A 9,759-nucleotide genomic window follows, 5' to 3' on the forward strand; every position below is an offset into this window, starting at 1 on the left:
AAACACATACGACCTATTCCCAAAGAACTCCCAAAGAACCGATCTTGTATTGCAGAGGTAGCAAAACGTCATCCAATTGAAAAACATCATATTATTTTTTTGCAACAATAACCTGAATACACGCCGAGATAACTTCGTTTGTAATGGCGAGACGACTGCTGATACTTTTATCTATAAAAGTTTATCTCACAGTGAAATTTTAATAAATAGATCAGGTTTCATAACCCACCTGTCGTGATGCAATATTATTAAAAACAAAACTTACGAAATTTTATTGTAACGATTTTTATAATTTTCTCTGATAGTCGGGTAAGTTCGTCAATACTTTGTTGCGCGGTAGTACAACGAATCACCGTATTCAGAATACTGCACAAGAACATTTCACATATTTTTTCATAATTTTTAACTTGACAATCGAATTTACATTTGGCCATTCAAGCAGAGTTGAGCCCTCCCTGCGAGCAGAGCAAAGGTGTAGGATTGTCAATCCAGAGATAACGAGTTCGATTCTCGGTTTGGTTTCCGGGTGGGAAACATTGTCGATTCCGTGGACATAGCGTATCCATTGTACTTGCCACACAGGACACATATTCATTTCATTTAATTTATTGTATCCCTTATATAATACTACAATCGGATTTTTACTTTTCTAACCATTTATGCTCTCAGTTATTTACTAAAGAAAACATAAAACATGATATGATGAGATGTCTATTCATGCCATCAGCGGACATATTCAATATATTCATTGCTATTGGCGGGCATAGAAAAGCTTTTACTTAATAACTGGGGAAATGCTGATAGAATATTGAGTTGAAAAGCTGGCCAAGTTTATGTGGGAATGTAGAGCCATATTAGAAGAAGAAGGAGAAGAATCCTGTGGTGTAACTTCAGTTGCAAGATTTACACTATCAGTCTCGCCACCCCGCAAAGAAGAAGAAGAAGAAGAAGAAGACATATGCATTAGCATTGAGCAATTTGCACAAATTCGTAGGTGGTACAAGCTAAGACTATTGTATGAGAGTAGTATGACTATCATACATTACCACAGATATTGATTTGGGACTAATTACTATCTCTTAGATGGAAACAATGCACTCTCCAATAACTGTCCTGGCCACTTCCTTGCGAATGCTGAGAAAGGCGAAGGATGGCTCATGGGCACCTACTTAAGAAAGATGCAGAGAACTCTACGACCTCTCATAGGTGCCACGGGAGGCTTCGGAATTGTTAGTGTAGAAGGTTTTAACAGTAGGAATCGTTTTGGTCAGTGGCGCCGGGAGTGGGTGGGACAAGTAGGACATGCCCTACGCATGAATTTTCTTGGGTAAGACAATCAAAGCATTGTCCTACCCATGATTATGGTAAGATGATGTCATTGGCTGGCAGGAATCTGTGTATTAGAAAATGGAGATTTTAAAGTTAATTAGAGTCTTGACATAGCGTAGTTAATTAGAGCCTAATCATAGCGATTTCTAGGATCAATAATGTTTACGCGCATGTTTCTGTTTAAATGCCCTATAATAAGCCCACGGACAAAAGTTCTGTACAAGCATCAAAAGACTTATTGAAATACCAAATCCCGCTTGAAATGTGATCGGTAAAGGAATCTGAGCTCTCAAAAAAATTATTTGACAATCCTGCGATTTCTTGGTAGTTTGGTTTCAATCGCTAGATCCATAACCATTTCTGAAAATTTATAAAATCCTAGCAGTTAGCAATAATTGATTGAAACCATCGATGATTTATACAAATTTATCTGATCCGCGACTTCTGCTGAAAACTTGTAAAGATATTTCATAATAGTAAGCATTTCTGTATGTCAGTTTCTTGGAAGGCCTTAATAATTTTGGAAAAGTAATGTTTGTCCTGAACATTAAAAAAATCTCAAATTATTCTTTGCAAGAACTTTTCATGTCCTGATTTAATATTTTAGAAGTGATTATATGCCACCGCAAGCAGACTGGTCCACATTGAAATGGATTTATTATCAAAATGGGACGGTTATGCTTTTATCGGCAGTATAGGTAGAATGTGCATCGGTTACTCAACACCTATTTTGCATGTCTTATTTTTTTTGTTTTGTCGTATTCCACCAAAACGATTCCTACTGTTATGCCTTCCACACTGTTAATTATTTCCCATAAAATAGTCGCAAGCACGTGGCCAGAACAGATCTCGACTGTTTGAGAATACCTCTGTGGTAACGGATTTCAGCAGAATAAATGCTACTCTCATACGACAGCCTAGGGTTGTAACACCTACACATTTGTACGAATCGCTTAATGCTAACGTTAATATCAGAACATTTGCCCAAATTGGCCTTTCTTAATTGTCCTATCCACGACTCGGAACGTGGATGCGCCTCTGGTTTTGGTAGAACGTGAAAACACAGACAGAGCGAAGATAGAAATTCAAAGCAAGAGAGGGATGAGCCTGGCATTGAACCCACGACCTCCTGCTTGTAAGGCAGGAGCGGTAGCCACTAGACCACCGAGCTCGTCTGTCATTAGCTTGAGCCACTTTCTTCCGTGTAGATGCAAATAATACTATCCTTGTTTCGGTGCCGTTGCTAGACAAATTATGCAATGATGTTCATCTTGCGGTACATCCGTAGGAAGTCCAATCTTCAACTGGCTGAAAATGAAAATGATATATGTGATATATGACTGCTGAGCGATTTGGATATCCATTTTCATTTTTAATGCCTCTGTTGGTCAAAAACGTAATTGCTCTGAGAACTCCACGAATGATATCTATAATATTAATTCATTTAATTTATTTAGCTTAAATCTAAACAGATACCGTGCTAATTCAAATTTCGGACGCTTAAGCACTTTCTAATATAGAACCAGTCTGTTTTGTTTTCAAGCATTTTAAGCCACACCGTTTCAATCACCATTGCAATCGTAAAGTATAGCATTCATTTATGCACTCCGTGTTTAATATATGCGAGTTATTGCGTAGAATGTTTGCAATTTATGAAAATTTCCGGCTTCTGTTTGTATCAAATATCGGATAGCAGCTGTTTTGGATTCATATTTCGGGCACCACGATTCAAACCTCGGACACATGATTACACAGTACCGAGGAGAATAATTGCAAATAACTCTAACTGGATAGCTCAGACTGTCTTTTAATTATTTCGTCGCCTTCCGCCGTATGCATTACATAAAAGGAACTGTACTAAAATTAGTCAGAACCTTGAGTCCTTTCGGTCCAGCTTGATGAAACATTTCGACGAAATATTTCCGAAAATTTCTAATACGAATTGCAGCGCCCGAAGTTAGATTATGTCCGAAATTTGATATTCACGCTACCACTGAATCAACAATTCGACGCCACAATACACGGTTCGAGGCCGCATCTCTCCATCCTCGAATGCGCCCCACGCTCGCCAAGTCATTCTGTACCTGGTAGACCAACCTCGCTCGCTGCACTCCACGCCGTCTTGTACCTGCAGGATCGTGAGCAAACACCATCTTTGCAGGGTTGCTGTTCGGCATTCTGGCAACATGTCTTGCCCATTGTACCCTTCTGGCTTCAGCTACCTTTTGGATACTGGGTTCACCGTAGAGCTGGGCGAGCTCGTGGTTCATTCTTCGCCACCACACACAGTCTTCTTGCACACCGCCAAAGATGGTTCTGACTAAGCGAAGCACCCATCTTTCGAATAGAATACTCCGAGTGCTTGCAAGTCCTCCTCGAGCATTTTCCAAGTTTCATGTTCGTAGAGGATTACCGGTCTATTGACCGTCTAGCACATGATACATTTGGTGCAGGTGTGATTTTTTTTAACGCAGTTTCTTCTGAAGCCCGTAGTAGGCTTCCAAAAATGATGCGCCCTCGTATCTCATGACTTACATTGTTATCAGCCGTTAGCAAGGTAGACGGATTCCTAGACCACCTCGAAGGTATTCCCGTGTATCGTAACACTGCGTTCCAGGCAGGCCCTGTTGCGCTCGGTTCCGCCCACAAGCATGTACTTTGTTTTCGATGCATTCACCACCAGTCCAACTTTTGCTGCTTCTCGTTTCAGGCGGGTGTACAGTTCTGTCACGTTTGTAAATGTTTGGACAACAATGTCCGTGTCATCCCCGAAACAAATAAATTGACTGGATCTGTTGAAAATCGTACGAAAATCGGCTCTCCGCATGACACCTTCTAGCGCAATGTTGAACAACAGGCACAAACGCCCATCGCCTTATCTCAGGTGCCCGCCAGAGTGAACGCGACGTGCGATGCGACGCGACGCGACTCACGTTAAAGAATAACAATTATTATCAATGAACTGTCAAATTGCACTGTCGCGTCGCGTCGCATCGCGCCGTCGTGTTTACTCTGACTTCACCTTTAGTCCCCGGCGCGATTCGAACGAATTGGAGTGTTCGCTTGAAATCTTCACACAGTTTTGGGCACCATCCATCGTTGCTCTCGTTGTTCTCGTCCATAATTTTCCATAGCTCTACGAAGTCTATACTGTCGTATGCCGGCTTGAAATCAATGAACAGATCCCAACAACCAGAAGTTCGGATAAGAAGGGCTATTTTGGCTTAATCAGCTCTCATTTTAAGTAATTTTTTGTATGATGGGAGCGCAAAAGTGAACTTTAAAGTTCCGTTAAGGATGCTTGGAACTTGATGTGAACCATAGTGAACCAATTAGTTCGGTTAAGAGTAAATTTAAGTAAAATCTGAACTTCTGGTTGCTTGGGATGGTGCGTAGGGACCTGGTATTCATGGCATTTTTGGAAGATTCTAAAGCGATATATAGCAGTGAACACATGGGCTGCCAAGGATTTTTTTATTTAATCTGGTCCGTTGGCCCGGGGGCCGTCCATGAAGCAGACTTGATAACTATTGGTCACAGACGTGGTGGGGCCCTTCTTAGCCTAGCGGTAAGATGTGCAAAATGCAAAATTGGTAACTTGGCTTAGAAACCTCGCGGTTAATAACTGTGGAAGTGCTGAATGAACACTAAGCAGCGAGGCGGCAATTTCCCAGTGGGGGATGTAATGCCAGTATAAGAAGAAGTAGACAGACGACGGAAGATGATCTGGGATATCACTTTATATTGTAGGCGACATTGAGGATGGTGAATGCTTGAAATTCTCACACTCCAGGTTGTCGCCTTTCTTGTAGATGAGGCGGTAGCTGTTCAGTTTCCCAGATTCTGACAATCACACTTAAATCGAAAATTTCAGCTCGGTAATATTTTTTACTGATTTTATTCGGTAAAAGAAATTTTTAACCGAGAGCTCAGTTAATTGAAATAAATTTACTGACTTCTGCAATGTTTTTTACCGATGTCTCAGTAGTTCAAAATGTATTACTGAACCTCGGTAGTATAAATTACCGATCAACTCGGTTCCAAGAAAACATTTTGTGCTTGTCAAAAATTAACCGACGACTCAGTAAAATTCAATGCACTTTACTGAGCACTCGGTAAAAAAATTACCGAGCTCTCAGTTTTAGACAAGTGTCGCTTGGTGAGACGCCATGTTTTTTTCCAAATCAGAAACTGTACAGTGCGGTTTGGAAACACGTATTTTCTTCGCGTATCGTATCGGTCTACATTTTTGCGGTGAGTTCATTTTTTGCTAATACATGCCAAAGAATTTGCACATGCTGAATAGGTGCTACAGTTTATATTTGTTGTTGTAAATTTCCAGGAAAGAACAGAGTCCGAATCACCAGCCGTAACCGTTTTATTTTGGCTAGATAAAGACGTCCGGAAGAATATGCCGTAACATGATGCAGCAGGCAACCCGCTGGAATAATTTCCAGCTACATACACCAAATAGCTGGCATTTCGCTCTGGCAATGTCTTTCGAATAATCTTTGTTGTTATATATATTTGATTTTTCCTACACAACAGTGCTTGAAAACATGTGTAATACGTATTCAGAAAATACTAAATAATAAATGTCATTAACAATGATGCTAAACATTGCTGCTTTTATTACTATTACTTAAATCGATTCATTTATTGCCTGGGTCTGCAGTATTTTTTTTGCAGAATCCCTCAGTATTTTTTTACCGAGTGCTCAGTAGTTTTTTTACCGATCAACTCGGTAATAATTGACATTTTTCCAGCGGGGATGTTGAACCGAGATCTCGGTAAGGCTTCGATCTATTTTACTGAGGTGACTACCGAGAGCTCAGCTGTTGAGAAATCGGTAATTTGATAACCGAGCTCGGTAAATAAAATTAAGTGTGATCAGTTTGTGGAGGCAAGTGGCCAGCTTTTCCGGGCCCATCTTGATGAGCTCAGCTCCGATAGCATGCTTATCAGCTGCTTTATTGGTCTTTAGCTGTTGGATGGCATCCTTAATAATCCTTCAATGTGGTGGCTGGTTGGCTCCCATCGCGGCACGAAGCCTTTGCGGGGTGCGTTGAGCTTCTGATATAACTTGCGTGTTTCTTGAGAACAGCACAACAGACACAACGATTGCGGACGCTGTTGGCATAATTGACGCAAAAACCTTCTCTGATGGCAATTATAATCATGCATGGGAAATTTGAGCAGAAAGGATTTGTCGGGGTTCTGCCAAATAGCACCGAGCGCCAATGAAAATATTCCAATTGTTTTGACAAAGTTATCGTGTAACATATTCAAATGATCATAAATGACTTCGGACATTATTCAATGCCATAACTGAGGCTATCCTACAACAAATGTAAACATGAATTGACATAAAATATTTACAGTTTTCCTTTTGCGAACAAAAACATTTTGGGGACACGACCACTCGACGTAAACTATGTAAAACCAAATATAGTACACTGAACCAACTATTCCGCTCTATATAGAAGAGAAGGAACTATCCCATCAAGACTATTACCCAGCTTTAGCAGCATCTCCCACTCTGTGAGGAAGTAGGGACCCCACTGTCTAGCTGGGCCACCCCATTCATACACCCCAGTTCAACAATTGGTAATATTATTATTGATTATTGATGGGTTACAGCTCTTCGATGAATCTACGCCGAATGGAGTATCCTTCTCCACTGGACTCGATCCTCGGCCAATCGCATCCAGTCGCCTTGAACATTGAGCGCCCTCTGGTCCTCTTCAACTGCAAAAAGCCATCGTCTACGCGGCCTTCCACGAAGCCTGCGGTCTCTTCCGGGTTCTCTACTAAATATTATCTTCGCTTGACGTTCTTCCGGCATACGAACAACGTGACCAGCCCACCGTAGTCTGCCGTGTTGAATAAGCTTAATAATATCCAGCCCTTTAAACACCTGGTACTATTCGTGATTCATGCGACGCCGCAGGTACCGTTCTCCTGTTTACCGCCGAGCATCGTCCGCAGCACCTTACGCTCAAACACTCCGAAAACTCTTCAATCAGCCTCCTTTACCGTCAATGTTTCATGGCCGTATAAAGCCACCGGAAGAATCAGAGTAGTATACAGCGCGAGTTTAGTTTTCGTTTGCAAGGGACATAAGCTGGTTACGAAGTCCTTAATAAGCCTTATTTGCAGCTGCAATACGCCTTTTCACCTCGCGGGTAACATCATTTACGCACGTAACTAATGTTCCAAGATACACAAATTTTTCACCATCCAGCACCATTTCACTACCACTAATGAACCCACATTGATTGCCAGCGACCATGTACATACTTCGTTTTGCTGGTATTGATCGTGAGTCCAATCCTCGCTGTCTCCCTCTTAAAAGGCACAAAATCCTCTTCCACGGAACGGCGCTCAATCCCGATAATATCGACATCGTCCGCAAATTCCAGGAGCATATGCGATTTTGTGATAATGATACCGCTTCTTTGCACACCAGCTCTCATAATCGCTCCCTCGAGCGCTATATTGAACAGTAGGTTCGAGAGTGCATCACTCTACTTTAATCCATCTAAGGCAGCGGTTCTCAACCTGGGGTACATGTACCCCAGGAGGTACATTCGCTGGTTTCAGGGGTACCTGAGACAAAAATGCATAATGGCGGATATTGTATTGAACTTCAAAAACATGATGAAAAACTTCCTAATATTTAATTTTAATTCATTTGTGATACAATTGCACATAATAAGCTTGTTGAATAATTCACAGTGCCTACTTCCAAAAAGAACTACCGCCCGACGGGGCTTGCTTGTCGACTTTAAGAGTTCCTTGTAATATAATAACAAAGAGGAGAAAACGCGGGTTTTCATCGAAATTAAGGCTTTGTAATTCACAACACATTTTGGCACATAGATGATGTTTGAAATCCGATGAGTTTTTTTATTAGAAAACCGTGTAGCCGAATTGTCTATTAGGTGACCTCAAAGATACCAAAATATTTGCATATAATTTTATATTTCTTGAATTAAAGATCAGTGCCTCAGTTCTAGAGTTTAAAAATATCAAATTATGTCAAAATGGCTCACTTTTGAATTTAAATGGAAATGTCAAAAAGTGAGTAACATTCGATTTAGCAAGTGAGTCAATTTTTACTCACTTGTAAGAATTTTATGCTTTACTCACTTTTGCGTAATTGTTTTTCAACTGTCAAACAGTTAGAAAATTTTTAATGGAAAAGGTTCTTGTGTTTTTTTTTTTTGAAGTCTTTTGTGCAGAACAGGAGAACTGGGACTGCTGATGACCCGGAAACGTTCCAGAATGTAAAGGGTAACGTATGCTTCTTCTTATTGTTTTATTGGCATTACACTCCTCACTGGGAAATTGCCACCTCGCTACTTGCATTGGTCGTGTTCATTTATTGGTTTTAACCAGGTTTTAACTCCCACAGTTATGAACTACAAGGATTCTAAGCCAAGTTATCTTTTTGGCACTCGTACATCATGAGGATAACAAAATGATTCTAAGCCAAGTTAAATATCTTTTTGGCACTCGTACATCATGAGGCTAACACGATGATCCTTTAAGGCCCAGGGCAGGGCAGTCGAGAAATTTTCCTACCCGCAAGTGCCAAGACCGGACCGGGAATCGAACCAACTACCACATGGCTAAAAAAGGCCCCAGGAAGGGTATTGATGATACACTATTCATAAATGAAATGGATTATACATAAAAGTACCTTTTTTGATTTCAGGAATGGTCATCTGCAAACCCGATATATTCGACCAACGCATCTATCCCCTCACAGCACCGGACCGGTGCCGGTAACGAATGTATGCTTGTAAATGACAATGCTTCGATGAAAATGATACTAGGAAGTATTTCGATAGAATTTAGATCAGAATTAAAACGATTGGTGGACTCTTCGTATGTGAAGTGGTACATGTCATTAAGCAAACCGTGGAGTAATGAAGAGGCTGATCAAGTTACTTGGCTGGAACGCATCTTCTTCTTCTTATTGGCATTACATCCCCACACTGGGACAGAGCCGCCTCGCAGCTTAGTGTTCATTAAGTTATTAACTGAGAGGTTTTTAAGCCAGGTTACCATTTTTGCATTCGTATATCATAAGGCTAACACGATGATACTTTCATGCCCAGGGAAGTCGAGACAATTTCCAATCCGAAAATTGCCTAGACCGGCACCGGGAATCGAACCCAGCCACCCTCAGCATGGTCTTGCTTCGTAGCCGCGCGTCTTACCGCAAGGCTAAGGAGGGCCCTGGCTGGAACGCATATTGAAAGTAAAAACATCTTCATTTAACTCATTTGAATTGTAAGAAAGTTTATTTAACGATTCTTTTTCTATAATTTATAAGATATTATTATTACAAGGTAATAAGCTGTAAGCTAAGCACTATGTACTGTACAGGCCACTTGTATATTAGTTTATGTTAAAAATAAT

The sequence above is a fragment of the Armigeres subalbatus genome, chromosome 1 (assembly GCF_024139115.2).
Source record: "Armigeres subalbatus isolate Guangzhou_Male chromosome 1, GZ_Asu_2, whole genome shotgun sequence".
Taxonomy (NCBI): domain Eukaryota; kingdom Metazoa; phylum Arthropoda; class Insecta; order Diptera; family Culicidae; genus Armigeres; species Armigeres subalbatus.